A 20,824-nucleotide genomic window follows, 5' to 3' on the forward strand; every position below is an offset into this window, starting at 1 on the left:
TCTGAGCCCTTCACACGCTGATGGGAGAGACATTTGGGGCTCGGAATGTGTTTGAGGCTCTCAGCCCCCCCACCTGGGAAGGGGCCCATTTTGGTGGTGTTCCATTTCTCCTGGTGGTGACTGTGCCCAGGGCGCTGTTCTCTTTCCCTCTGACAGCCACGCATGGACGGGGCCCCCTGTTTCGGGGACAAGGTGTGATGGAGGGGCATGGGGAAAAGCAGGCCGAGGCCCATGTCGCCTGCTCAGGGAAATACTTCATTGTCGTCAAATGGGCCAAGAGTCCTTCTGCTGCAACCTGGCTGCTTTTTGAGCGCTGCGATCTCCCAAAATGGCAAATGGAAACTGAAACACTACATTAAATAGCATTTCTATGCAATTAAAGCACATTAAAATGGCAATTAAGTTTCACAAACAGTCTTCTCTACATTCCTGGGTTGATTAGGCTGTTTGTGTTGTTTTTCAAGGCTGATTGTTGTAACTAAAGGTTGAGTTGCCTTTTTACAGATTGAGCCGTTCCGTAAAGGCAAGGAACCCTGAATTCCAAACCTTTTATTCTTCCCTTGGCAATTTTAGTTTATTTTTAACCTTAGCTCTTTATTATGGAAAATTTCAAGCATACACAAATGTAGAGTAGCATAACACACTTCTGTGTACCCATTACTCAGCTTCAACTGTGAGCAACTCATGGGCGCTCTCCCCTTGGGTTTTATTTTTTACTAAGGAGGAAAACCATGTAGGAAAATTCTGGTAGAAGAAATTGATACGGTCTGAAATCTTTCTATATTCCAGGGCTGTGGATGCAGTGACGCCTAAGATAAATGGCACCGAGCCCTAAGGAGCTTAAGGTCTGGTTGGGAAAATGAATGAGTCAAACGTAAGAGCCGTACAATGGGGCAGGTGCCGTTTCCCCTAAAAGGCTTTATGGGAGCGCGAGGGAATGAATAGTCCCTTACTCACTCAGCTGAGGCGTGATCAGGGAAGGTGTCCTGGTCTTGCCTGACCTGAGTAGGTAGCCATTAGCCTTTTGAGTGACAACAGCGTCCCTCCCTTTTTGAGGCCTGGAGCCTTGTTGTCAGGGATGGCTTCCTTGAGAGATGAGGTACCAGGTCCGATGGGATCTGCCATTGTAAGTCTTATCCTCCCTCTGTCCTCCAGCCACACCCTCATTAGATTCACACCTGGTCCTTCTCTCTTGGTGACATCTCCTGGCTGTCTCACACCTGTCCAACCTCCCTCCTCGAGGTCTGCTTAATCTTTCTGAAACACGCTCTAATTCTGTCATTCCCTTGCTCAGCCTTGCTCTGCCTCCAGTGACTTTTCTTTCTCCACAGAGCTAAATCCAAGTTCCTTGGTTTGCAGTCACTAAAATTGCTGTCTTGCTTTGGTCAGTTTCAGTGGGACAGTGAGATTCCTCCCACTAGAGCCTGGCCACCCCAGGGTTCATTTGCAAAGGATATAAAGAGAGACAGTTGCCCTAGAAGCCAGAGAGAGGCTGGGGTTGACATCCCCCAGGAGCACACATTTTCCCTCGCCCTGAATGCACTGGACTGTGCAGCTGCCAGGAGACCCCTGCCAGCAGAATGCAGCCAGATTGGGCATGGGAGGGACAGTCCCGTGTAGATGTCACTACTCACCTACTGAAGCTTATCCATGGTAGAACAAGCTCTATTACCCATCTTTCTCTCTGTCTTTATTTTTCCACTTGTATGGTTCATGGTCTAGAAAGGACTTCCGCAGCACAGGCGGTTGGGCCTTTGGGGGTTGGGCCTCTTAGGAACACTCCCTGAGGTTGCAGCAAGGCCCTTGGTGGTGCTCTCTCCTCATTCATGGAGGCAGGCCCTCTTTAAATTGGCTCATCTTTTGTTTTTCTCCATTGTTTTCCCCTTGGGGAGGAGAGAGCTATTATTGCCTTTCTTCTTCTGATACCTGAGGAATTTGGTAATTGCTCAGAATCTACAGTGACTAGTAGCAGAGAAGGACTCGGCCTCAGTCTCGTGGTTTTAGATGTGCAATGAAGCATCCCTGACCATGTGCACAGGGCTTTGGGACTGACTGCAGAGCCTTCATTCTGGACAGGCCACCTCAGGTGTGGAGAAACGGCTCCTCCTCTTCATCTGGCTTGTCCCTGTGGGGCTTGCTCCAGATCCAGGGCCTCCATCAGAGAGCAGAGGGGTGCAGCATGCACCCTCAGGTATGTAGGGTTCCTTGAGGAAGATGGGAACATGCAAGAGTTACTTGACATCAGCCCACAGGCTTGACAGAGGGCCCCAATCATCCTGGCTCCTGTGATGGGTGAGCCATTTGCTCCCCTTTTGCCTGTTGCCCTCACCTGTAGCACAACCCTTGTTTCGTCCCCAGACTCCTGCCCAGGAGAACTGCTTTGGTCCCTGGGGTTGCACTTGTCCTCACTAGACAAACACAGCCTCCCAGCCTCAGGCTTGGTCAAGTCTCCAAGCTCAGAGCACACGGCGTCCTGTGTGGCTTTCCTCGGCCACCAGGGTGAATGTTGCTATGACCACCACTTATATTCTCTCTGGTGTCACTATGCCTCAGGACCCGAAGCCACCCTAGAGGCTGCTGACAGTAATGCAGCAATGTCAAAGACCTTGGGAGGAGAGGGCTGTCCCCTGCTTATTTGCCCAACTTACTGATTTTCATGTGCAGCGCTTTTGGAGATGACAAAGCTTTGCAGTGTCTCTCTGGCATAAAATGTCAAGATAAATATAAGATCATGAAAATCAATCATCTAATAAAAAATATCACTGACTGCAACGGTGTGCCAAGGGCTGTTCTAGGTTCAGAGAAGTCAGTGGTGAACAGCACAGAGAAGGCCCCTCTGCTCATGGTGCCTACAAACTACAGCAGGAAGAGACATGGGAGCAGCAAGCCCCCAAGTAAATATAAACAGAAACCCTGAGCCTGTGATAAATGCCATGTAAGAAATTGAACAGCGTGATGGGAGAGTGACATAGGGCCAACTGCGGGTGTGAAGCACAAGAAGGACCAACTGTGAAGAAAGGCTTGGGACCAGGAGGTCTCACCTCCGAGGGAGGAGCTCATGAAAGGCCCCTTCTTGGAATTAGATGATGGCAGGGAGGCTGGAGTCCGTGAAGGGGAGCAGAAAAGTTGACCAGGGCCAAATGTGTGAGCCTTCTGTGCCAAGGCAAGCATGTAGCGTTTCATTCTTAGCCCAAGGAGAAGCCTTTCAAGGGTTTTAAGTAGAGCCATGGCACCATCTGGTCTAGTTTATAAAAATAAAAAAGATGTGGGAAGATGCTCATCAGTAATTGCTGCCTCATGTATCTTCTTCTTTATTTACTGCTGATTCTGCACATTTCCCATTTTTCTTGATTTCTGAAGAAGACAATTATTTCATCTTCACATCATCATTTTTCCTGGTCCTTTCTTTTGGTATCCAAGTTCTAACCCAGAACTTGCTTTCCCAAGGAACTTTGGTTGAGTGCCATGATTTAAAGGCATTGTAACCTGCTGTGCCTTGAATATAGTGTTTCTGTAAGTCCTGGACAAAGTGTGAGATTTAACAGGATAGCATTAATCACCCAAGAGACAAGTCCAGCATGTGTTACTGAAATCAATATGGTTTGAGATTGTTATTTCCAGAATGCCTCCTCACTCAGTGAGTCACCAGGAAGCTTCAGAATAGCTGTTTGGCTCCCCAAACCTGTGGCTTTCTCCAAACATGATGTGGATACACTCTCACACTGCTCCTTGGGCAGAGGCAGAAAAGACAGATATTCTGAACAACACATGTTTCTCAAAGCCCACTGCCAGACAAGGTTAAAACCTTTGCCTGGAAGGAAATTGGAAGATTCTCTGGGTTCCAGTAAGTGGTTTCATGCCTATTTTTCCCTGTCTCTTGCTTGGATTAGGTAAGTGGTTTAATCAGTGAATGTTGGCCAATTCATTCATTTTTTTCTCACATTCATTCACTTAGTAGCACACATTCTGCTGCCAGATGTCCTGGAGGCACTGAGAGGAGGGAGGCAGTGTTTCTTCCCTTCAGGAAATCACAAGGGCTCTTCAGAGTTGGGGTGAGAATCAGTTACGCATATTTCTGTTTTCCAAGTGAAAGTACTAGCATCAGGTTGCTTCCGGGGCTGGTATGTCCATTTCCTTCACCAGGTTAGGGAAGTTTTCTGTCATTATTTCTTCAAATAGGTTCCCAATTTCTTGCTCTCTTCCTTCTCCTTCTGGTACCTCTATGATGTGAATGTCAGTATGCTTGAGGCTGTCCCATAGGTCCCTTAAACTCTCCTTTTTTTTGGATTCTTTTTTCTTTTTGCTGTTCTGATTGGGTATTTTTTGCTACCTTATCTTTTAAATCACTGATATGATCCTCTGTTTCATCTAATCTACTGTTGATTACCTCTGATGTATTCTTCATTTCAGTTATTGTAGTCTATTTATGACTGGCTCTTTTTCATGGTTACCATCTCCATTTTTATGCTTCCCATCTCTTTGTTGAAGTTCTCCCTGAGATCATTGAACATCTTGTAACCAGTGTTTGGAACTCTGCATCTGGTTGGTTACTTGTCTCCATTATGTTTAGTTCTTTTCTTGGAGCTTTGTTCTGTTCTCTTATTTGGGACTGTTTCTTTGTCTCCCCATTTTGGCTGTCTCCCTGTGTTTGTTTCTGTGTATTAGGTCTAGCTGCTAATGTCTCCTGGTCTTAGTAGGGGGTCTTATATAGTAGGTGTGCTGTGGAGCTCAGTGGCACAGTCTTTCTGGTCACTTGAGCAACGCACTCCAGGTGTGTCCCTTGTGTAGGTCGTGTGTGGCCTCCTCTTATAGTTGAGACTTGGTTGCAATTGCACATCAATGGGACGGACTGACCCTTGGGGTCACTGGTTGTGAGGATTGGCCTTGACAACAGTAGAAAAGTAGTGGTACAGGGGCTGAGCCTACAGAGCAGGCTCTGCCTCCACAGGGCCCTGGTGCCTGCCCAACCCGCCCCTTGGGTGTGTCATACTTGGAGGCAGCTAAGTGATGCTCTAGCTTTTTTTGAAGTTGGCCACCTGGGAGGGGACCCGATGCAGGTCAAGTTCAGCTGCAGCCCATGCCCTACCCAAGGCCACCTAGCAGGAGCCACAAAGCAATCCTCAGATGGTCACCACCCATGCAGTGCTTGGAAGCACTTTGAGAGGCCAAGCTGTGAACCAAGGCTGGCTGACTCTAGTGCTGTACTTAGGGCTGCTCGACCAGAGGTATGGGACATGCTCAAGCCAGATGCTGCTTCTCCGGGTTCCATGAACCTTTTAGAGACCCTGGGAAAATGCAGCTTGAGCCAAGGCAGGTGGTTTGTACAAAAAAAGCCACTGGAAATGGTTTGGGTGTGCCTGAAAGTTGGGCAGGGTGAGATCTCAAATCATGAGGGTGTGGAGAACGAGTGGTGTTAGCTAGCTTGATAGAGACTCAGATATGGCATTCACCTGAGTCTGCATGCCGGGAAGGGGGAGGGCTCAACAAAGAAACAATGGCCACTGCCAGCTCCCCCATCCAGGAGAAAACTGCCCCTCCAGCTCCTGTCCTGAAGCCAGATGGCTTGATTCCCCACCATATGACCCTGTTGGCCTCTCCAACTGCTGCCCCAGTGCTGGAGCCCAGAGCCAGTGATTCTATCGGTAAGTCTTTGTGCAGTCCCTTTAAGAGGAGTGCTTGGGATTCTAGCAGCCTTCCGTCTCACTCAGTCACAATCTCCACTGGTTTTCACAACCAGAAATTATGGGGACCTCTCTCCCCAGCACTGGAACCTGGGCTGGGGAGGTGCTGGGACCTCTCGCTCCTCCTGGGTGACCTCCAAAGCTGAGATATCCCTCCCGATTTTTAATGGTCACATGTGGGTATGGGACTAGCCCGTTCCACATCTCTGCCCCTCCTATTAGTCTTGAGGTGGCTTCTTCTGCACGTCCTTAGTTGTAGGGCTTCAGTTCAGCAAGCTTTTAGGTGATTCTCAGTGATGGTTGTATTGTAGTTTAGTTGTAATTTTGAAGTGCTTGTGAGAGAAGATAAACACAGCATTTACCTACTGCGCCATCTTGATCAGAACTCTCTCATCCCCCTCTGTTTTACTACAGTACCTACAGTAAAATCTGCTAAGGGGTAGTGTGATTTTTTGGCACTTTCTGAATTGCAAAGCTGATCTCCAGGTAGGCGAGGGGGAGAGCAGAAAATGCCTGTGGGAGATTCCTGAGGACCATGGGGAGCCACTGAAGATTCTAGGGGTGTGTGTGTGTGTGTGTGTGTGTGTGTATGTGTATGCATGGTGGTGCTGGGATTCCAGAATGTCACACACAGAGCTGTGACTGTAGGTCCTCAGACACATGCCAGCTCTGTCCGAAGGCAGGTTCTAGGGCTGATGTGCATTTGTGTGTTTATGGTTTGTGCACTAGTGAGTCAGGTGAAGGTCAGGCTTAGCACACCTGTCTACTGGTGGTCAGGGAGCCAGGTCTGCCAAAGATAAAGGCTGTCTTCCTCCCCACCCCTGCTCATCTGCCCAGAGAATCGCCACCAGCTACTGCTCATCTTTTTCTGGGGTCTAGATCAGATTTCCAGGGCCTAACTGGGAAACCATCGTTATATTAACTGCTGTTATCCACACCTTCTCCATGGAAGTCCTTGGAGCCCTAGTGCCAACGTGGCAGCCTTTCTGCCCCCAGCAGATGAGAATGGCAGTTTACTCAGATCACTGTGGCTGAACCCAGCTCTGGGCCTGCTGCCAACTAAGGCAGCTCCACTCTGTTCTTGTTCTTCTCATGCCCAGGCTCTGCTTCACCACACTGCTTGCTTGGAAAATGGTTTCTTCCTGATACATTCGGTGGCAGGTTGACTATTATCCGTCATGCTGCTAGGAAGGGATGTAGATTACCAGCTGATGACATTGTGGTACGTATGACACATTTGAACAGTAACAGATGGTATGCATTAAAAGTATGACTGTTGAGTTAGTATTTCCATAATCATAGAGACTTTTTCCCCCTAAAGCTTTGATTCTAGAAGGAATCATAGAACATCAGACTGCAAGGGCCCCTGGAAATCTCTGGTCTAAATCTCTCATTTAAGAAACCAAAGTACAGGGACATTAAATGATTTGCCCAAGATCATTCAGCTTATTAATGATGTGCTGAGAATAAAACCTGGGGCCCTGACATTCGGTCCAATGTTCTTTGCAGAGCACCATGGGACCTCTTGATCCAGGCTTTGTCTTTTCTCAGAGAAGAAAGCAGAACATGCCAGAAGCCCACATGGTTGATATGATTCTGACACAACATCAACTCTTGGCTACAAACACTCCTCACACCCTCATGAGCATGAGTGGCCCTTTCTGAGGTGATGTAGGTGATTCTTGGGGCCTCTGCTACACCCATGGGGACTGACCACACCCATGAGCCCTGCTCTTCAGGCCAGTGAGGTGGTCACAAAGTGAGGGCCCCCTACCTGGTAGAACTCAGTTTCACCTGGGATCACTTTTTGATTCATTGAGTGATGTTTGGATTAGTAGAGCAATAAATCATCTAAGCCAGGGGCTCTCAAAGTTTGCTCCCTGGACCAGCATTCCCTGGGAACATGTTAGAAATGCAGATTACCAGGCCCCCAGACCTACTGACTAAGGAACTCTAGGTGTGGTCCCAGCGTGACTCTGATGCCACGTAGGCCTAAAGACCACTGGTCTAGGCTGTCTCAGTAGTAGAGCTCTGACAGAACTGTACCCAATGTCCACACGCAACCTCAGTGTCCAGCTGGCTGAGCAGATGGCCACGGTGTACCAGACACGTTTCCTGAAACATTTGGTAATTGCCTTTGGAGAAAGATGTTCAAAGAAGTGAAGTCATTGTGTTCCATTGTCTATTTTAACCTTGTGAACGGTAGTGAGAGAGTCCTATCAGCATGAGTCTCTGGTACACATTGGGGTAGCAAGCATGGCCTCTCATCTTTCTGTAATCAACACTGGCCCCTTGTTTGCTTTCTGTTTGCTTTTGCCCAAGTCTTGGCCCATCCCTTACACCTTTCTGTGTCACTTTGTTTTAAGCACTGTGCTTGGGAGCAGTACATGGATGGATTTTGTTTTTAAACTCCGTCCAGAGTCTGAGTTTAGTATAGGAGTCTGAACCCCATATGATTATTGTCAGAATTAACACCAGTGCCCTTACTTATATTCTGGTTTATACCTTCTGTTTGCATACTTTCTTGGCCTTTGTTTTCTATCTTTTTCTATGATGTATGTGTTCTCTCTTTTTATCTTCTCTGGTGATTTGGAAAATACACTTTTTTGTTGCTGTCTTTAGTTTTATCACTTTTATTTTTCTTTTCAAAAATACTTAAAGCCTATATTTTTAAGTGATCAACATCAAGAAGAAATCTCCACTGCTTGACTCCTCCAAATAAGACAAGACGTTTAACTCATTAAAAGTTTTCCTTCTTCCCCCCTCTCTCCTGCTCTCTAGTAATAAAATCTAAGGTTTTAGGCCGACTTGATTATCAGTTTATTAATCTTTATGTCAGCTATATTCTCTTTGAAGAATAGTTGACAGTTACATTTACTTCTGTGACCACATCTATAATAATTATTAGACTTACCTGCTTAGGTGTTTTAAGGGGCAACTACTAGTGTTCTTAGTCCAAAATGTTCCCACTTTTGCTTCTTTGTTTTGATTCTTCTCTTCGTGGGATGTTAGACATTTTCCTCAGAAAAGAGTTGATGTGACTGCTGCTCACACGCAGTGCCAGGAATAGAAAAAGGACCTAGAACCTAGGCTTTTCCCTTTTCTTCTTCTTTCCTCCCCCCTCCTTTCTCTCCCCCCTGCCCCTCAGGGGACCAGGCAAGACTTCTCACATTGAAATGCAAGATAATATTCCTTTGCAAACTGGAACCACACCAGGCTCTTAACATTTGCAGACTCCTTCCTACTTCAAGTGACTTTACTGACATGGTTCCCCTGGTTAACATGCCCTTCTCATCTGCCAATGCCCAGAAGCAGCCACAGCCCTCTCAGTGCTACCTCCTTCCTGCAGCCCACTTTCATCTCCAAACTCAATATAATCTCACAACAGCCCCTTCATCTGCACCCCACTTATAGCAATGATCATTTTATTTGCCTTATTAGTTATTAAATTTCATATCCCTCTAACTTCAATCAGCCTCTGAGCCCTATTAGATACTTTCATTAGAATTGGAAGATGGAAACTGATGCTATTTATTTTTGGGTTCAGACTGTATCTGGCACAGCGTATTGCACAGAAAAGGTATCCCATTCATTGTTGTTGCAAATATTATGATTGTTGCTGGAGATGGCCATTATATTCTCACTGAGTGAAGTTAATAATGCGTGTGTGACAACATCCCTTCCGTAAAATATTAAAGCAAAGGAAGGTCTAAAGATAGATCAGTATGATATATAAAAATCATACAGAAAAACCGTTATACAGGTCATTAGGCAATACAAATCCATGGACAACAAAAAGTAGAACAAAACTGTCATGTAGTGGCAACGTTTGAATGTGAAGAACTACTGTTTGCCCCTGATTATGTGAGGTCAGTCCTCTGAGAATGGCATGAGGTGTCCTGGTATGTAATTGAAAGGAGCTCTGAGGCTGAGATTTCAAAGCTGCAACTACATAGAGATCCATTTTCCCTCCATTCTGGTTTGATTTTATCCTTTCCTCCATAGGCTGATACTGAGGCTCACTTTGTTCTCGACTTCAAGGCTTGTGTAAACTTTTGACTGTCTTTTCTTGCTGTGCTCATTTTATAGTTGGTTTGTTAATAAATATTTGCCATCTGTAGTAAATCTTAAAATGTAACAAAATCCTAAATGTCTACAGTAAAAATGAGACAAGGAACTTGGTGTTTCATAAGGAGAGATCTTTATTTTCTCCTTACACACACACACACACACGCACACACACATGCACACACATGCGCGCGCACACATACCAACCCCCTTTCTGTATTTATTCATATTAATATTTTCTTCGCTTTTGAAATATGACTGTTGAACCAAGGTTTTTTACTAAATTCCCTTTAGTTTTGGGGAGGCCAGAGGCCAAGTCCAAAGGGACTCTGCCGGGGGTATATAACGTAGGCAGAGGGCCTGGAAATGACCCCGGACAGGACAGGAGCTCTCCCTGCTCTTGCAGCCAGGGCACAGGCTTGTTCAGTGCCCTTGAATTTCATTGTTGTAGCTTTAGGTACCACCTCACCGTCTGCGGATTCTTTCTGTTTCGCATCCTTCTGTTTTCTTTGCTGGAAGGTTTTAGCCAGCGTAACACACGTGACTGTGACCTGGCGCGCTGTGAGCTGACCCCAGCTGGGCGTGCTCCGTCAGATGTGGCCAGTGCTCTACTCTGCCCCTTTGTATCAGCAACAGTACAATGAACAAGAGTGCTTATGCTCTGTTATGTGGCACAGCCCGTGACCCCAAATCTTGGTGACCTCATCAACAAAGGTCATTGGTGTTTATGTCACATGTCATCTGCAGGTTGGAGGCAACCCTGCAACTCTTCTCCAAGTTGTGGATTGACTGGGTGTCTGTTCCATGCCTTTTCATTCAGAGACCCAGGCCAAAGAGTAGCACCTACATGGGACATGCCGTTCTTACGGAAGGGGCAGGAGCAATGAGAGCCAAATGGCAGCAGGGAACCTGAAGATCTGGTTTGAATATGGCCTGCACACCTCCACTCACATGCCATTGGCCCAATCAGGAGGTGGGAAGTACGTAGGAGAGCATGGTCAGAGCAGGCAGAACATGAATTGTGTTCAATTAACATAATCTGTCTTCCACTATAATTCCAGTATATTCCAGGGGGAGTTAGAAATCCTAGTGAAATTAGTTATTGAATTGTAGCTGTCACCCACAGCAAGGAAGAATAGTTTGACTGATGGGTGGATAGATAGATGAATTTTAAATCACCTATTTGCCGAGGAGACTTAGAGTGAAAGCACATATATATAAGACTTAAACCATGTGACATAAGATTAAGTGTAAAAGAAAAAGACTGACTGTAAAATAAAATGCAAGGTTACATATAAAATGGAAATATAAAGCTTCAGTGATTGAAATGGCCTAGCCAGCAGTCGGAGCAGAGAAAGAACCAACCATGGGACACCTAGCTCCTGTGTGGTGGCAGTGAGATATGCAAAATACATCATCAGAGACAACTTTCCCAGCTCTGCGCATCAAAAAGCATTTGCTAGACCCCTCACCTTCCCCTTATCCCCACCCCCCTCCCATCTAGCAACCCTCTGTTTTTCCTCTATGTCTCCAAAACTGTTTCTGATTAGTTCATTCACTTATTCTTTTCTTTAGATTCCGCATATAAGTGAGATCATATGGTATTTGTCTTTCTCTGTCTGACTTACTTCACTTAACATAATGTTCTCTAACAGTTCTGTACACCAAAAAAAAAAAAAAAAAAAAAAAAAAAAAGCATTTGCTATTTGGGTCTTTGCATAATGGGATTGGTTAGTACATTGACTAACACCCTCAGTAGCAGATTATGCGTTCTGTGTATATTTCTTCTGTAAGAGGGGAAGGTTGGGCACATGTGTAGGGCACAGTTAGGCAATGAATAATCAGTGACTGTTAGGTATATTTACCTTAATATTTACAAAGCTAATTACACAATCATGAATTCATTGTTAGGAAGTGTTTAAGTTTGACTTCTGGGTTTTTCAATGGAAAATCTGTGTGTTTTTTTGTTGTTGTTTAAAAATCAAGGTTAATTGTTACAGTCAAAGTGGAAGCATTTACTAAGAAATGAGCTTTGTGATTAGAAAGGTGAACAGGAACATATAATTAGTTTGTGACCCAGGTAACGTTTGGCTACTCATCATTTTTCCTGCTTACTTAGTCAATTGTCTTATAATTACAGTTCTGCTGAGAAGGTGGCGAGCCCTGGGTCCCTGATGTCCCATCAGCACAGTCAGTAAGCACCTGTGGCTAGCGGCTACGATACTGGATAGTGCAGAGCTAGATGATAATTCAGCAGCAGTCTCTGGAGTAACAGTATAGCCAATACTTGTATGTGACTTGGCTTTGGGCTTTCAACTTTACTATATTCCAGACCTTAATCTAAATGTATATAATAATTAACTTAAGCCTCACAAAATTCTAGGATATTTCTTAAATGTAGTGGGTCAGCCTGGGTCCAGTCAAGAACATAGAAGCCAAGCTAGGTATTTGAGAGAGGGTTGAGTAGCAAGAGCTCAGTTCACCTGGGGACCTAATGCAGGTTATACCAGGAACTCAGGTGCACTGGAGTTTGGAGCTCTTTTCTCCCTTTGCTTCGTAAGAGCTGTAGAGCCAAACTGAAGACAAGGAATGAATCCTGTTTCCTCCCCCTGACTTCAAGCCCTCTGCCAGTGCTTTCCATTGGTAGAATCTAATTTTATGGCACATAATCTGTATAACCTAATCTAATTAGAATCTAATCAGGCAAAGGAGATTGGAAAATGTCATTTGGGGACTCCCTGCCCCAATATCACAGTGCAGGGCTTTAAAGAGTAGGGTTGGCTCTGAGACAGAATAGACAAATCACCTGCACAGATTGTTTTGGTTAGCACTTCTCTTAAACTGACGTATATCTACATGCACTAATCATATCAGCACTTTCTGAGCTGAGTAACACAGGTCAGACAATGTCTCCTGAGATGGCTTGGATCTAAAGGAATACATTTTGACAAATTGTCCATTTCCACATTCACGTCAGCCATGTTACATGCACAAGAGGACAAGGGGACTGACAATGTGTTTGACAGGGACTTCATCCCTATTTGCCAGCTGGCCTCCTCTCTGATGAGCCTCAGGGGCTCTCTCGTGCAGAGCTTGAAGCTCAAGAGGCAGCCCCGAGGAGCCTGCTTCTCGTCTTTTCCTCAGGTCCACCCCGGTCCACAGCCTTCCAAAGCTTACTCCTCCAGATGGGGGGTTAGAAAGGAATAAAACATACATGGAAGGGAACTGCCTCTTGCTACACCTATTTCCAGGTTCTGTGCTTCTCACAGGACAAGCCCCATTACCTTAGTCGGGCCTCTGGGTCTCCTTCTTGTGGCCTGGCTGTGCCAAGCTCTCCATCTCTAGAGCTGGCAGCGCAGAGTGTGCTCTCCACCTTCACCCACGACCCATGTGAGGGGGAAGAGTAGTAGATGCTCAAGTTCCTTTTACCCATCACTTGACCAAGACATTTAGAAATAGATTTCTCAATAAAAATTTGAATTATCCAAGGAAACTTATCTTCATCACAGCTTAAACGTCCTCATGTGGACATGAAGCTAAGGAATTAAGGCAGGAACCAACCTGGTTTAGGAATATGAGTGACTAGCTTGTGAATTTATTAAACTGTAGGGGAACAAAAGTGCACCATCTTCCCTGCCAGAATCCATAACATAAATATGAAGTAGAATGTCTTGGAAAACAGGTTAGGGAAGATCGAGAGACTATGTATTTTTGCATCTTGCCATTGATGACGTTAAACTTTTTTGAAATAAATGTCTCTTCCTGTAGCAAATACTATCAGAGCCGTACTGTTTCTCTGAGAGCTCAGAAAGTTATTCTCTTTCCCTTCCATTGAAGTGTTTTTTTCACAGATGCGCATCCTCTAGAACAGGGGTGTCCAAACTTTTTTCAGCGGTTTTCACCAAGGGCCATATACGGTAAAATACACAAACAGCCGGGCCACTCACTCGAGGTGAAGTACGTATTGCCTCACCTGGTTTATTTAAGTAAACTAAATATATTTTTGGAATTTGCTGCGGGCCAATTAACAATGAGATTGCAGACCGCAGTTGGCCCGTGGGCCGCAGTTTTGACACCCCTGCTCTAGAGAGATGCTGGCCAAGGTGGTTGATTATCTTAGGCTTGAGTTGTGGGTCAGAGCCTTTTCTGTCCTTCCAGCCAGGGGCAGAATGATGTGCACACATCACAGGTGTACATCTGCTAGCTTCATTCAGGCATCTCCTAGAGATCTCCCTGGGAGTCTCTAAGGCTGTGTAGGTTTGCTTTTGCAGGTTTGTTTTGGGTTACTTTACATACGTTTTGCATACTGAATCTCAGTGCTACCTTCTCCCTTCCCTGCTCACTTATGAGAACTGTACTTCTATGACACCATGCATCACATTCCTTCCAGCATATTTCCAGCCTCTTGTTTTCTGGGAGTTTCAGGCTTCTAAAGGAGAATGGTGCAACCTAGTATCATGTCCCCCAGAGTAGTAGAAACCAAGCTGCCCAGCTTTCTGTTTCTCTCCATTACTGAGCCTTTGGGCCAGTGGGAAGGTGGTTGGGAAGGTCCATACAGCTTTCTTATCATCCTTCAAGAGGGCAAGAATGCTGTTTCAAGAGGGAAGCCACAGTTGTATTTCTCTATCCAGCCCCACTGATGTGTGGTTAGTAGATATTTCTGCCAGGTGTTATCAGTATGTTACCTGAATCCAAGCTTTAGAATGATTAGAAATTGTTATTTTCTTTTGTGTTTTCATCCATCTTGCCACGTGATAAGAAGGTGGCGTGAGACGGTGCTAGCCAGACGCTGACGGATATCTGAGTCTGGCTCAAGCTATTCTTTTTTTCCCTTTTAAAAACTAAATTTATTAAGGTCTTATTTAACTATATCATATGCACCCATTTAAAATCTACAGTTTAACAAATTTTGATAAGTGTATAATAAACCTGTAATGAACAGCACAATCATGATATCAAGTATAGATGGTTACCTTGTGCTCCTTCCCTGTCAATACTTGCCTAGCACTGGCCCCAGAAATACTTTTACTGTCACTGTTAGACATGCCTTTCCAGAACTTCACAGAAATGGAGTCATAAAGTGTACACTTTATGTCTGGCTTCTTTCACTTAGCATAATGGTTTTCAAATTCATCTCTATTTTTCATGTATCAGTAGTTTATTCCTTTGAAATGCAAAGTAGTATTCTAATACACAGACACACAAAAATTTGTTTATACCTCCTTCTGTTGATAGACACTTCGGTTGTTTTGCAGTTTTGGGCCACTCTGACTGAAGTTGCCATGAACAGTCATATAAAAGATGTCTGTGGACATGAGATTTCGTTTCTCTTGGGTAATTCCAAAATGACAAGTCAGATGACAAGTGTATCTTCAACATTTTAAGAAGTTATCAAAATGTTTCCCAAATTTTTTCTACCATTTTACGTTCTCATTAGTTGTGTATGAGAGTTCCAGTAATTCCACATTCTTAGCAACACTTAATTTTAGCCATTCTAATGGGTTTGTAGTGGTATCACATAGTGCTTTTAATTTCCATTTCTGTGATTACTAATATATTAAGTATCTTCTCCTATGCTTGAAGACCATATACATACCTTTTTTTCCCCTCTATCAGTCATTCTTTTTCTTTTTTAAAAAAATTTCAGGTGTTAAAAACAACATAATGATTAGACATATACACCCCTCATAAAATGATAACCCCACCAAGTCTACTACCCATTTATCATATTTTGCCATGTATAATACACTTTTTTTGCCCAAATTTGTGAGGGAAAAATAAGGATGCACATTATACATGGGTAGTACTAATTCCATATCTATGTAAATGTTTTTAATTCTTTTCTTTATGCTTATGAGTCAAAAGTGTAACTCTAGAAATCAATAATAATATCCGTATGCAAAGTAATACCCTGGAATACGATCATCTATTTTGTTGAGCTTTCGATGAACTTGCAACAACGAAGAGTTCTTGGCCTTCTGTGATGCATAGGTATCGTGAATGTGTTATCGGTACATAAATTTTTTGTGCCTTGTATCTGTTCTTATGTTTTGTAATTATTTGTTACGTAAAATTTCTTGTACCATAATATGTTAAAAAATAAATGCTAAAATTTCTTTATAATACAAAAAATAAGTACCTAAATGTAAGCAAATAAAAATTTGAATTAAAAAATTAAAACAAAAGTTTTCCCCTGAAAGTTTGGGCCAAAAACGTGGGTGCACATTATATATAGGAGCACATTATATACGGTAACACTGTAGACAGCTATTACAATACCATTGTATTATATTCCCTATGCTGTACTTTACTTCCCATGACCATATGTATAATACATAAAATCATAGTTGACATTCAATACTATTTTATATCAGTTTCAGGTGTACAGTGCAGTGGCCAGGCATCCATACAACTTATCAAGTGATTCCCCATCAAGTCCAGCACCCACCCGACGTCTTACACTTTTACAACATTATTGACTGTAACCATCAGTTTGTTCTCTGTGTCTATAAATCTGCTTCTAACTTGTTTGTTTGTTTATGCTGTTCGTTAGATTCCACATATAAGTGAGATCATAGGGATTTGTCCTTCTTAGTCTTATTTCACATAGCATAATATTCTCTAGGTCCATCCATGTTGTTGCAAGTAGTGGAATTTCATTCTTTTTTATGGCAGAGTAATACTCCACTGTATAAATGTACTACAATTTCTTTATCCAATCATCTATTGATGGACATTTTGGTTGTTTCCATATCTTGGCTGTTGTGAATAGCACTGCAGTAAACATAGGGGTGCATGTATTTTTTTGAATTAGTGTTTAGGATTTCTTTGGGTAAATACCCAGGAGTGGAATTGCTGAGTCATAAGGTAGCTCTATTTTTAAGTTTTTGAGGAACCTCCAAACAATTTTCCATAGTGGCTGCACCAATTTGCAATCCCACTGACAGGGCACAAGAGTTCCCTTTTCTCCACATCCTCGCCAATACTTGTTGTTTGTTGATTTATTGATGATGGCCGTACTGACAGGAGTGAGGTAGTATCTCAGTGTGGTTTTTATTTGCATTTCTCAGATGATCAGTGATGTAGAGCATCTTTTCATGTCTATTGGCCATGTGTATGTCCTCTTTGGAGAAATATCTATTTGGGTACTCTGCCCATTTTTTAATTGGATTGTTTGGGGGGTTTTGGTGTTGTATGAATTTTTTAATAAATTTTGAATATTAATTCCTTATCAGATGTATCACTGGAAAATATCTTCTCCCATTCAGTAGGATGCATTAATTTTGTTGATGGTTCCTTTGATGTGAAAAAACTTTTTAATTTGATAGGTCCCATTTGTTTATTTTTTCTTTTGTTTCCCTGGCCTGAGGAGATATATCAGTAAAACTATTACTAAAGGTAATATGTGAGAGTTTACTTGCTACATTTTCTTCTAGGAGTTTTATGGTTTGGGGTCTTACATTTAAGTCTTTAATATGTTTTGAGTTTATTCTTGTATATGGCATAAGAAAGTGGTGCAGTTTTTTATTTTTTGTGTGTGTTTTGTTTTTGTTTTTTTGCATGTATCTGTCCACTTTTCTCAGCACCATTTACTGAATAGACTGTCTTTATCCCAGTGTAAATTCTTGCTTCCTTTATCATAGGTTAAATGACCATATCAGCACGGATTTATTTTTGGGCTCTATTCTGTTCCATTTATCTGTCTCTGTTTTTATGCCAAACTATGCTGTTTTGATTACTACGGCCTTGTTGTATAGTTTGCTATCAAGTAGCATGATACTCCAGCTTTGTCCTTCTTTCTCGGGATTCCCATGGCTATTTGGGGTCATTGAGAGTTCTATATTAATTTTAGGATTAACTGTTCTAGTTCTGTGAAAAATGCCATTGCTATTTTGATAGGGATTACATTGAATCTGTAGATTTCTTTGGGGAGTATGGACATTTTTTCTATATTAATTCTTTCTATCCATGAGCATAGCATATGTTTCCATTTATTTGTATCTTCTTTAATCTCACTTTAATATCTTATAATTTTCTGAGTGTTGGTCTTTTACTTCCTTGGTTAAATTTATTCATAAGTGTTTTCTTTTTTTGATGGGATTGTTTTCTTAATTTCTTTTTCTGATAGTTCTTTATTGGTGTATAAAAATGCGAATAAAAATACCAATTTCTTGAGATTAATTTTGTATCCTGCTACTTTACTAAATTCATTTATCAGTTCTAATAGTTTTTTTGGTGGAAATTTTTGGGCCCTCTCTATATAGTATCATGTCATCTGCAAATAATCACAATTTTACTTCTTCCTTTCCCATTTGGATGCCTTTTATTTCTTTTTCTTGTCTGATTGCTGTGGCTAGGACTTTCAGTGCTGTGTTGAATAAAACTGGTGAAAGTAGGCGTCCTTGTCTTGTTCCTGATCTTAAGGGGAATTCTTTTGGCTTTCCCACTGAGTGTGATATTAGCTGTGGGTTTGTCATATATGGCCTTTATTACGGTGAGATATGTTCCCTGTTATTTCCACTTTACTGAGAGCTTTTATCATAAATTGATGTTGGATTTTGTGAAATTCTTTTTTTACCTATATTGATATGACCATATGATTTTTATTTTCATTTTGCTTATGTCGTTTATCATGTTAATTACTTTGTGGACATTGAACCAACCTTGAATATCACGAATGAATCCCACTTGATCATGGTGTATAATCTTTTTTTTTTTTTGTAATGTCTTTGTGTGGTTTTGGAATCAGTGTAATGCTGGCCTTGTAAAATGACCTTGGGAGGCTTCCCTCCTCTTGGATTTTTTAGAATAGTTTGAAGAGAATAGGTGTAAATTTTTTTTTGAATGTTTGGTGAAATTCAACTGTGAAGCCAACTGGTCCAGGGCTTTTCTTTGTTGGGAACTCATTGATTACTGATTCAATTTCATTAATAGCAATTAGTCAGCTCAGATTTTCTGTTTCTTTTTTATTCAGCCTTGGAAGATTGTATGCTTCTAGGAATTTATCCATTTCTTTCAGATTGTCCAATTTGTTGGCATATAGTTGCTCGTAGTATTTCCTTAAATTTTTTTGTATTCCTGTGGTTTTGGTTGTCACTTCTATTTCATTTCTGAATTTATTTATTTCGGTCCTCTATCTTTCTTTCTTGATGAGTCTGGTTAAAAGTTTATCAATTTTCTTTATTATTTCCAAAAACCAGTTTTTGGTTTCATTGATGTTTTGCGTTTTGTTTTTTTTGTTTGTTTTTTTGAAGTCTCTATTTCATTTATTTCCCCTCTGACCTTTATTATTTCCCTTCTTGTACTTATTTTGGGCTTTGTTTGATATTAGTTTTCTAGTTCCCTTAGGTGTAAAGTTAGACTGCTTATTTGAGACTTTTCTTGTTTCTTTAGGTAGGCTTGTATTGTTCTGAATTTCCCTCTTAGGACTGCTTTCATAGTGTCCCATAGATTTGGGGTCGTTGTGTTTTCGTTTTCATTTGTCTCCAGGTTTCTTTTGATTTTTTTCCTTGATCTCATTGTAAAGCCATTCATTATTCAGTAGCATGTTATTTAGCCTTCATGTATTTGTGTGTTTTTCAGTTTTTTTCTTGCAATTGATTAATAGTTTTATACCATTGTGGTCAGAGAAGAAGCTTGATATGACTTTAATCTTCTAAAAGTTATTGAGACTTGTTTTGTGGCCTAACATGTGGTTTATCCTGGAAAATGTTCCATGTACACTTGAGAAGAATGTATACATTTTGTTGCTTTGGGGTGAATATTTTTTGTATAAAAATATCAAATGAATACATCTGGTTTACTGTGTCATTAAATCCACTATTTCCACGTTGATTTTCTGTATGGAAGATTTGTCCATTGTTGTCAGTGAGGTGTTAAAGTTCCGTACTATGATTGTGTTACTGTTGATCACTGCCTTTATATCGGTCAATATTTGCTTTATATATTTAGGTGCTCCTATACTGGGTACATAAATGTTTACTAGAGTGATGTCCTCTTATTGGAATGATCCCTTTATTATTATGTAATGTCCTTCTTTGTCTCTTATTATAGTCTTTGTTTTAAAGTATCTTTTGTCCAATATAATCTTGCTACCCCAGATTATTTTTTCATTTCCATTTGTGTGAAATATCTTTTTCTTTTTATTAAAAATTTATGTTTTTCTCCTTTTATTTTCCCATTTTTATTAGTTTCAGGTGCACAAAACAATGTAATAGTTAGACATTTATAATTTATATCCCTCACAGTGACAACCCGCTTCCCCCCAACCACTATCCCTCTGACATTGCACAGAGCCATTACATTTCCACTGTCTCTATTCCTAATGCTATACTCCGCTTCTTATAACTATATATATATATATATATATATATATATAAATATTTATACATATATATATATATATATATATATATATATATATATATATATACATAAAATTGCAGTTGACATTCATTATTGTACAACTTCAGCTTCAGGTGTACAGTGCAGTGATCAGGCACCCACATCATCCCTGAGGTGGTCTCCCTAATGAGACAAGTATCCATCGGATACCCTACAAAATCTTTACAACATTATTGATTACATTCCCCAAATTGACTTTCGTTTCCCCGTGGCAATCTTGTGATTACTGACTGTGGTTTCTAAGACCTTCACTTTCCCCCTTGTCCCCACTCCCCTCCCACCTAGCAACCCTCAGTTTTTCCTCTATGTCTCTGAGAATGTTTCTGATTAGTTCATACATTTATTCTTTTTTTTTTAAATTAAAGTTTATTGGGGTGACAATTGTCAGTAAAGTTACATAGACTTCAGGTGTACAATTCTGTATTAGATCGTCTATAAATCCCATTGTGTGTTCACCACCCAGAGGCAATTCTCCTTCCAGCACCATACATTTGATCCCCTTTATCCTCATCTCCCACCCTCTTCCCCCCTTACCCTCTGGTAACCACTAAACTATTGTATGTGTCTATGAGTTTTTGTTTCTTCTTTGTTTGTCTTATTCTTTTGTTGTTTTTGGTTTATATACCACATATCAGAAATCATATGGTCTCTGCTTTTCCTTTCTGACTTTC

At 41.8% G+C, this 20,824-nt stretch overlaps 1 protein-coding gene across 1 annotated transcript in view; it reads left to right on the top strand.

Annotated features, from left to right (window-relative positions):
* The window catches only part of GALNT17 (polypeptide N-acetylgalactosaminyltransferase 17), a 514,547-nt gene that overhangs the window by 346,752 nt on the left and 146,971 nt on the right, over nucleotides 1-20,824 (top strand). The window lies entirely within an intron of this gene.

Source organism: Rhinolophus sinicus, linkage group LG03, assembly GCF_036562045.2.
Source record: "Rhinolophus sinicus isolate RSC01 linkage group LG03, ASM3656204v1, whole genome shotgun sequence".
NCBI lineage: Eukaryota > Metazoa > Chordata > Mammalia > Chiroptera > Rhinolophidae > Rhinolophus > Rhinolophus sinicus.